We start from the raw sequence: 10,696 nt of genomic DNA, 5'->3' as shown, positions 1-10,696 counted from the left end.
GGAATTTCTTTTGTTATTGGTCAAACATCTAGCCAACGAGTTTTAAATCTGGATTTGAAATTCGGTCGGATTTAAAAAATTTAACCCTACGAAATCCACTTCGTGTTGTGAGATTAAGTTTGGTGCATGAGAAATTTAATGTTAGCTTTAAAGTTCGATCTGTGTATAACTCTCTTCATTACTGCTTCCATTGCCATAATTGTATAAAACCTGAGCGTATTTTCGTTTTTCATCGCTGTTATCAGTAAGTTAACCTTGAATTGGTAGGATAACATCATAGTTAACGGTGGGGTTTCCGTAATTTGGAAAAGTTTTTGTGAAACGTTTTACTTGCATTTCGCAATTTGTAAGATAACGTGGCTTATAAATGCTTGACGATTGCTTCTAATCATTTTGTCATCATCTGCACAATAATATCCAAAATAGAACAGTCTTAAATAGCCTTCAGGGTCCCAAATGGCCACATGGCCATCATGGGATGTTATTTCCATCTCAATGCACGATTACATTTGAAACTGTGATATCTCACGGAGCAGTGCATTAAGCCCGACATTTATGCGTAGAGCAGCACAGACTTTTTGAATGCTATAAAAGAAAGCAGTGAAAGAAACAAAACCTTAAGCATGCAGTTTTAAGGCTTTACGGTTGGCACTCATAACACGCGATGATAGTTCAGCTATAAAAAATCGGAGCTGGCCAGGTGCGGCCATTTCCACGATGTTAGTGAGTAATTCGTCGAGAAATCTCTTGCTCTGTATTGTAGTAGTTCATTCATTCTGGTCCAGTCCACTAAGCCACCGGAGAGGATCGCTTATGCTCCATGGTGGGCGAAATATGTAGCACAAGGCTTAGAGCAATGGCTTAGTCGCGGGGCATCGCGGAGTCATGCAGGGGAAGATAATATGTTGGGCGTGTGGAGGGAGCGCGTGCATTCCAGGAATGGAGAATCGACGTGCTGCCTCGACATATGGGTCATACCACGCATACATGATAAAAAATTATGCTTGGATTGCATATCACCCCTAAGTAATGCATCTCAGGATGGTAGATAAATTGCTTTCGTTTACATGAATGATTTTATATACCGCCGTCGGACGGTATATAAAATCAGGCGTCAATTATTGCTATAGCCAACTTGAATTCCATTTAACTGGAATTTCTTTTGTTATTGGTCGAACATCTAGCAGACGAGTTTTAGATCTGGATTTGAAATTCGGTCGGATTTAAGAAATTTAACCCTACGAAATCCACTTCGCGTTTGTTTTCCAAAGGTTTGCAGCTGGATCAGTATCTACATTGTCACCGGCTTTTCGATTGTCGAGTCGTCCTAAGGGCTAGATTAGGTGGATTGAGCAATATTTGGCAAAATTGATAATATGTTAACCGATTCAACTCAGAAAAAAAAACATTTTTCAAATAAAATTTACTTCTAATGGGAGTCATGCAGAATTGCCTGAAAATTGAGCACGTTTCCGCATGCCGCAAAACGGTGTATGTGAGGACGATGAACGAATTGAGCATCGAAAAGCGGCAAAAATGGTGACCTTGACCCGGCTGGAAACCTAAGAGCAATATATCGACATCATTCGCCGTCAAAGATTACGATGCTTCTTCGTCTCAGGATCGTTTTGCGAAAGGGAAATGATGCTACGTGAAAAATTTTCCCCGTCAAAGAAATTACCTGCTTGACTTGAACTGTCATGTTTCGAGGGGGAACGCTCTCAATTTTAGTTCATAATTTATAAATGCACCTAAATTCAACAAATAATGGTCGCAAAACGTCTACGAATGTGGTAAGAATTGAATCGTAAATTAGAAACCAAAAACTAAACTTCCGAAGAAAAAATTTAATGAAATTCCAAAAAATTTGTTTTTGGAATTTCATTTAAAAATTTGTGAAAAAATTTACTTCTATTCCATACATTTTCATATTTTTACCTTAAAAAAATAAATTATTTTTACCTTAAAAAAATAAATAAAAAAAGTTCCGGCCAGTAGTTTTTATTTTCAGAGGTTAACAGTGGTTTTTATGCAAATCGATTTCCGACTTTAAACACGTTAGGTTACTTTAATTAAATTTTAATGTCACATCATGATCATTGACCTTACTGAATTTATTGATCTTAAATCGGGGAAACCTGTTGCTTTGCAATGCGGATATAAACTTTGCAATGCGGATATAAATTTAACGATTATTAATTACTGTAAAGGAAAGCTTTCGTTCTCGGTAGTACGTGTGCTGCCATTGTAATTTTTTACTGTCTTAGTTAACCTTAGAAGGATCATTCAACATTTAAAGTTGATTTATATCAATTCAAGTCTGTCCAAGAGCAAGTCTGTTCTGCATCAGTCTGACCATCGACCTCCAAACTGAAGCAATGCTTACCTGCCATCTCCATCCGAAGCCTGGTTTACACAATCTAAATCTACAAGGTGCCATGTAATCCACCACCAGGATGTAAAGCATGGGATGAATCAACACCAGGCATTCAGCACTCAAGACTTAGCCTTTAATCCTAGCCTTAGTCTTAAACGCCCTTGTTTGCCGACATAGGCCAAACACACAGACCAGAAACTAGGAGAGTGCTAAGGGCACGAATATGCTACCATCCAAATGAATGTATTATTAATAGAAAACGAAAAGTCAGCATAGTAAGTGATTCATGCATGAGTTATAACATGCAAAGAAATGCATGCAGAAATGCACCCCAACTGTTCCCCCTCCCAGTCCCCTCATACCACTTCCATATACTCCCACCTCCTAATTTGGCTCTGGGTATAAATACTGAGAGAGTGCTTGTTGTATCACCTTGAAAATGGCATAATATGTTGAAACCATGATTATTAGAAAAGAGGATCCTCAAGTCGGCCTCTAAATGTGTTGTCAACCACCGCGCATTTAAATGGGTTTCCAAAAGTCGCCACTCGCGTCGCTGCCGGACAAATTGATCCGAGTTTCACGGGGAATTAAAGTAATATTAGGGGTGTTAACCGAAATTTATCAACATGAAGATATGATCTATTGTATTCATAACTTTTCAATACTACACCTCGAAATTACAAACATTGTAATGCAAAATATTGGAAGAAAGCGGATCGCATTGCACTCATCACAGCGCCGCGGTCATTGTTGAAAACCGATTAAATGCGACCGAAGTGGCAACAGGAATCAGCCTTCTATGGGATGGCATTGGGCCTCTTCTATGCAGGCCTCTTGGTTGAAATTATGGTCGGTAGTTGAGTTTTGTATTAAGGTGTGGAAAATTCCAGTAGTAGTTTTTATCATGGATTCACATTCGCCTACAGACAGAAGCGAACGTCGACGTGTGAACCCAGCTTATATCCTTCGTCCGCATTCCCAATTAATGGGAACCATCGATGACGTTTGCGAACCATCGAAGAGACCAACAGGCTTACCCACAGTGCCCCCATCCCGAGCGCGGCAATGTGGCAGGTGGAATGGGCAGAAGTTTTGAAGGTGTGCGCGCACTTAAAAAGAGTTGAGGAATGGTCCTGATGACAGGTTGTTCGAGGGCGCGTGACGGATCGCCGCGCGGGACTGTATTTGGGTGAAGGGCTCGCGAGGATGGCTGGCCTAGGGTGTGGCAAGGGAGTACAATGGAAGGTAGGGTCGAGAAAAGGGGGTGGAGTAACAGTCGAAGCAGCAAGAGAGGCGCGATCGTCCATTCATTTTTTTCCTCGAAATTGGCACAGAGCATGGGAGCCGAGGGGTCGCTGACACCTGGGTATATCTTTGAATATTAAAAAAAAAATTCTCTTCGTTCGCGGGTTGATTGAGATCCTCGCCTTTTATGAATTTCCATCGCGTAGCACAGAGCTTGTGTGTCGTTTCTACTGTTTGACTTTTTCTTTTCGGCCGAGTTGGTTTCTTTCTTAATTTTTTTTTGCTCACGAGCGGGTGAAATATTTTGAACTCATTCCCAGCCGGTGGCGGAGTCAATTCGTCGAATTTGTCCTTTCTTTCCGGGGGCAAACTGCGTGATGGTACGTTTTGCTGCTCCGGTGGATCTCAAATCTAATTCTACCTTCACGAGTGCGTGACGTTGACTGATGGTGTGCGTTCTTTGAAGCCGTATTAATCGTTTGAGGCCCTCAATCGAATGGACGCAGATGAACCCTCTTCCCTTTTATGCATTATAGACGGCCTTAGTTTTTATTCCGGATGTCAATTTTGCCCCTACTATTATCGTATTCTTTTAGGGAAATTTTTTAATCTATGCGATTGATATATGTTTATCACAAAAGAGGCATCCACTACGTTGCTTATGGCTGTAGAGATAATCTTGTTGAGTGATTGGGAAGAAGACGCGATCTACGCCATGCTGTTTATTTTCAAGAAAAAATTCGAATTTCATCATTAAGGCCATACGATTTTTTTATCGTATGAAGTTAATTTCAATCAGAAAGTTTCATTGGTATGTATCAAATTTAGATACATTATTTATTTCTTCGTTATTTATCAATTGAATCATTTAAGAGGCAAAGAATTTTCTCAAATTTATTATTTTTACTTCCAATTAAAATTAAGTATAATTGTACTTTCCCGCATTTTTTTAGTTCATAGGCCCCGTTTGGCTCACAGTGCCATCATCTGGTGCAAGACATTATTTTAATGTGCAGAACTTACACTATATCTCGCCTGAATTGATTGAATTTATTCAAACCGGCTATTTAAACTTAGAAATGTCTGGATAAATTTGGGTTCATTAATTGTGGTTAAAATTAGGGCCAATATGCCATAATGTGGAGAGCGATCCACTTTCGTCTTTGAGTGGAACCAAATGATTTTCACTTCACGATCACTGGGAAGAGGGGATATTTTGGGGAAAGAACTCGAATGAATTGATCAATATGGTATTTTTATTTTCATTGATATCCTTATCGGAGGATACTTCGAGGATGGTAAATTTATGTATTCAATGCAACTTACCTACATGTTGCAGAGGAGTACAGTGAGTTGTTTGGTTGTGATGAAGGACCACTTTCATGGACATGAAGATGGGGAAAAAAAAAACTCCGCCTAATAAATCTTTTAAGTAATGACGAATACATTATTTGTGATAAACCTAAGAGAATGGCCATTTTTGCACAATTAAATATTACATATTAAAATTATTTAAAAATTTTCCATGCAGTTATTTTCAAGTCAATTGATTACGTTTATTTTTCACTCCGCCTGTTATATTACACATTGCATTTCGATTATTATTCGAGAAATGCAAATCATTTTTTCCTCACTTTGACAGTGAGACTTCAAAATATGTTTTAAATATCAAATGAATAACGCCAAAAGATTTTGAATATGTTTGATGCCGAAAGGTAAAAACCATTGGTCAGCTCAGTTATCTGGCAGTGGACAGTTTTGCAGAAGGGTGGGGATCTCTCGTGGGAGTAAGCACCAAAAAGAGAAGGAAATCGATTGGTTTTGTTTAAAGATTCAGTAGTTGAGTGATTGAATTCGTCGAGAGAAATGTGTATAGCAGGCAATAAAGTGGCAAACAAGTTCATATAAGTGTAATGGAGCTATTTCAGGATATTTTGAAAAATAATAGATTTTTAACAGATTAGGTGAATCATAAAGGAAAGCCGTGCCAAATATAGTCTACTTGTTCTTAGATATTTTTTGATGTTTTTATAAATGGCCTATCTACCGGATCTAAAATATAAATGGGCATGATTTACCATTATGCATGTTAAAGTAAATGCATATAACCGTAAAAATAAAATAAATTCAATACTCGATTCTAGCTTTTAAGGAGATTGTGTTAACGATAGTTATAGCTAAGTTATATTCTTAGCCTTTCGTCGGTTTGGCGAGATGTAGTGCAGTTCATGTCGTCAGGGCTAATTTTTGTGGGCGAAATAATTTACTGTTGACTTTCCCTTAGCATGGATATTAATTGAGATTAAACATGAAGATTTATGGGCCGGATGTGGGATTTCATAGGGCTGAACGCAGGCTAAAAGGAACGGGATGACGCAGTTTTAAGTGTTTACAGACGTAGTTCTCAATGACGTAAACTGCGTAATCCATTTTAAGATCGCCTGTTAGGTCCCACCTTCAACTGCCTTGAAAATTCCTTCTTCTATCCCCTGACAGCTATTTGAGTAGCATAAATTTATGATAGCCGTAACTTGAGTAATTTCAAAATGTCTGGCCTTTTTCCCTGCTGAGTTGTGAGCCTAATATTGCGCCCAGTACGAAAAATATGCATACGATGAGCCATTTGGCTATTATCAGAATTGACAGTGATAGTATAAATGGTGTAGCTTCTGTGGTTAAAAATCGGCTCGAGAAATTTCTGCCCCCAAATTATCTGATATTTTAATATCAGTATCAAGAAACATCATCATCAGTCAGGAATCCTAAGATTGGTTTAACGCAGCTCTCCATTCCTCCCTCCTATTCACTAATATTTTCGTAGGGACGTATTTACTTCCTTTTAAATCCATTATAATCTGTTCTATGTAACCCATTCGGGGCCGACCCTTGCCCTTCTCCTATTCCACATGTCCTTCTACGATTTTTTCATACTAAGGCCTATGATAATTTGGCCTACTAAGTTGTCCCGTCCTCTGCTTAAGGTATTTAGATGACTTCTCTTTTCTCCCACTCTTCTTAGCACTTCCTCATTATTTACTCGGTTGATTTTATCTTTATCAATCTTCGGTAGTACAACATTTCGAATGCTTCCACTCTTGACATTTCTGCTCCGGTAAACGTCAATCAGGAAACATTAGGAAGTAAAATATTTTTGCCTGGTGAATGACTAGCCATTCGGTTGATGCACTGTCATATTTCCATACGATGACCAATTGAGCATCCTCGACATCGTTTTGGTGGAAGGTATGATTGTTTACACGAAATTGACTTACGGCTTGGGAAATTCACGTTTATCTTCGTCGTAGTTGAGGAAATTTTGTGACATATAACTAATCCATAGCACTACCTTGTATTGCTCTTTCTCTGCATGGGATTTAAGCATATGCATTACAGATTCTCTGTGCCAACGTTATCGTGTCGTATATTATTAAGCTCGAGTGTCCTATGTGCTGGAATGTAATCTTTGGCCGAGTGGTATTGATTCCAATGTACAAGCACACATTGATATACTACATACTGATTCGACTTTCGTTATCAAATTAGCCGGATCTAAATGCGCTTCACAGTTGGGACTTCCCCCCTGCGTTTGACAAATTGCGGTGAACAAAAAAGAGACCTGTCGCCAGCGGCCAGCGTTTTATCACGCAAACGGCCCAATCTTATACCCTGAATTTTAAACTTGGATGGACCGCACAAAACTGGCCATTTTGTCACTTTGTGCTGGGTGGACCGTCCGGACTTTTTGTGCCTGGGTTGGCCTCTACCTGCCCTCAAGCTGTCTTTTTCGGGATGCCTGGATATGAATGGCTAAAAACAAAAGGAGCTCCCAATTAATCGGACCGTAGTAGAGCTTATAGCTCATGGCGAATGAGTAGCAGCGTGTGACGTGATAGTACTTGTTCTCTGTACTCACAATTTTTATATATGATGTTGTATTTTCTCCTACGACTACCATGGTTGTTGTAATTAGGTCATTCCACCAAAATTTAACCACAAAATTAGCCCTAGGGTTAACGACTTTGACTAAATTTGGCATATCATGTTCACTTGATTACAAAACGAAATTTCGGGAGTCTTTTTGTAAGATATACATGTACGGCGGTTTGCGAGATATTTTTAAGCTGTAAAACTAGAGTTTTATGAAGGAATATCCGAAAGACAACCTGAAACTGGATATGATGAAAGTAAAAATTTATTAAATTGCTCGTGAAAGATCTTGAATTGATAAAGAAAACTACTATCTTATTTTATAAAATTTAAGCTCACTCATAGATATATGTTGAATTCAAATGTTTCAAATTGATTGTCGACGATGATCCCCCTCAAAAGTTAGAGTGAGGGCGTTTGAACTTTAGCCACGGCGTCTGGCTCTTCACATTAGAAGCTATATTCCCGAAAAAAAGGAAAATATTTAAATTACTCATTGTAAAGGTGCTCCATTGGTGAAAATAATTTATGGGTTATTTTATAAAATTAAAAACTACTGAAGTTTATGACAAATTCATATTTTCAAATCGATTTTTGGCTGTACAGTATCCCCTTCAATTTTCCTCAATTTGTCCTGATATCCCATATTCCTCGCACACCTCTTATTATGCTCTTGGAAATATCTTTACACTACTTTGGCCTTAATAGTCGCCGCTGCCCGCAAAAATTCGTATATTGCCCCTTGTATAAAGGCAGCGGCAAATGCGGAGGGCCATCCATGAATGCGACTCAGCGGAAACTCTTTCTTTAATCGAATAATTGCCTTTGTGGGCTCATTTACCGTCATTCATTACCGTCTTATCTCCTCGTAACTGCCTCATTAAAGTGTAAGCACTTCAGAATTGTAATTAATACACGAAGAAGAACGTCTCCTCGTGTGAGTGAGACCGAATGTATTCCTCAGAATTTTTCAAAAGTGTTTATGTTTGACAGGAGGGTTGAATTGTTCAATTCAACAGTTTTAGTGATAAAATAATTTCTCTATAATTGAAAAATTCAACTAAAAATCTTATTTGCTAACAAATGAATCAAAATTACATTTGGCTTCCCTCTTACCCTGTTATAAATGATTGTTTTCCTTTGACTGAAATTCTGCTCGAAAAATAATTTTAATAGTATATGATGGAATTTTTACCTTGTGGTTATTTATAGTATTTTTCCTCTACTTATAAAAAGCCAGTGCTTAATAAGTGAAAAATTGCAGCAGCAGTACTACTTAAATGGTTGCAAACTCAAGTTTTTTTCTATCTCCTCAGATAAAATATTGCTCGTGCTGGAGGATTATACTACGCACGGTGTTTTTTATAAGCTCCAGTTCTAAAATACATTTTTTTAATTCAAACGCCAAATTCGTATTGCCCCAGTTAATCGCGGACGCGAATTTAATTCATATTCATACAGAGCCTTTGGAGACGCACTAGTTTCCTCTATATCAGCGCCAGCGAAGTTGAAATAAATTCTTTCGGATGCTTAGAAAAGAAATTTCAAAATTAAATATTTCCTGGATAGTAAAACATCTGTGTGAAAGTAACAGATATTTCCTACAGCAAGTACTTCCTGGAATCCACTCACCATTTTCTTCTTTTCCTCGTTCACTTGCTCGTAACTACATCGTCAAAGTTCATCCTCTTTAAGTTAGATTACACCCGCTTGCACAGCATCTTAGAAGTCTAAATCTGATCGACCTATGGGTGCTATGAACTGGCACGTGTTGCTATTACGTGCAGCATCCCTCGTTCTCACGGACCCTATCCGTGCGATGTTGCCTGGAAATGCCATTGTGCAGTGCCACTCGGAAATCTCTTGGTGATGGAACAGATTCGGTATATTGTCATGGTTATTGACATTATATTGACATGGTTCTATTGAGCCTCAGCACCAATGGAAAATTTAGCGCTTATTTGGAGGAGTTTTACTACAAGCGAAGATGTTTTTAAGAAAATAATAGCGATTATATGAGTAAAATAGGAAAGCGGGATAAATGAGGAAAATAGCCATATCGTCCGAATTCGGTTTGAAAATATAAATTTGTTAATAACTTTCATAATAATAATATACTATAGTAAGTATAGATTCTCCTTTAAATGGATGGAATGTACTCACGTGATGTTTGATGCAACATGAAACAATAGCCAAACTGCTGGTTGTAGGTGCACAGAAGGCATTTCTGATGTAATATGGCATTGGATTCCTACAAATTATTGGAATGCATTTACTGCGCCGAGAAATTAAATCATATCCTGCCTTAAGATAAAATGCAGTGTACATAAGTGCGATGTAGTCATGCATTCATGGTTTCAAGACATGATTAGCGAAAGCCTCAAATGATATACGTCCCAGACGTGTATCACTAACATAGAAGAATTTTCCGGAGTCCATTAATGGAAACCTACTCATCCGTATAATTTTCCGTGAAGTACTCCGTATTGATTGTAGTCATGCTGTCTCTACTCCAACATTTTCTGACTACTTCATCACCATCTCCTTCCTCTTCTTGGTACCACATCCTCAGTGCACTCACACGCGGCGCGTATAATTCTCATTTCTGAGAGAAACAGAGTGAGTTATCTCGTTAATATTTGAGCGATTCATCTCCGTTGTCCGTCTTTATTTAATGTAGTATGCTTTGCAACTTGTAATTTTGTGGATCATGCAGACTTTTAAGGCTTCATAGGAATCCCTGCAGTGATTTTAAATTAACATTTTACGATTTTCTAAGAACGCAAAACCCTCCGTCAAGGAACTTAATCTTTAGCTGCATTGTCATTTCCTTTTAGGTTGGTGGAAGCGATCCCCTGGAGATATTATCTTCTTGAATTCTCAACTATCCACAAGTAACCTTTTGAAGAGATAATCTAAAAAAAGAGGCGGCTATTTTAATATCTCCGGCGCTTGATCCGCACACATTTTTAGCTGATAAACGTGCTACATCTAAGAGTCTCGTTCAGCAATTTTCTTTTCCTTGAGTGCTCTGAATTCCATTAATCAGTAAGTAGAAATTGTTGAAAAGAAGATGGAAAAGGAAGCGCTATGATCGCATCTTGAGATCCGACTTCTGAAAGTTCTGCGCTATAGTCTAGACTC

This window comes from Ischnura elegans, chromosome X (assembly GCF_921293095.1).
Source record: "Ischnura elegans chromosome X, ioIscEleg1.1, whole genome shotgun sequence".
Taxonomy (NCBI): Eukaryota; Metazoa; Arthropoda; class Insecta; order Odonata; family Coenagrionidae; genus Ischnura; species Ischnura elegans.
This window is presented reverse-complemented; position numbering follows the sequence as displayed.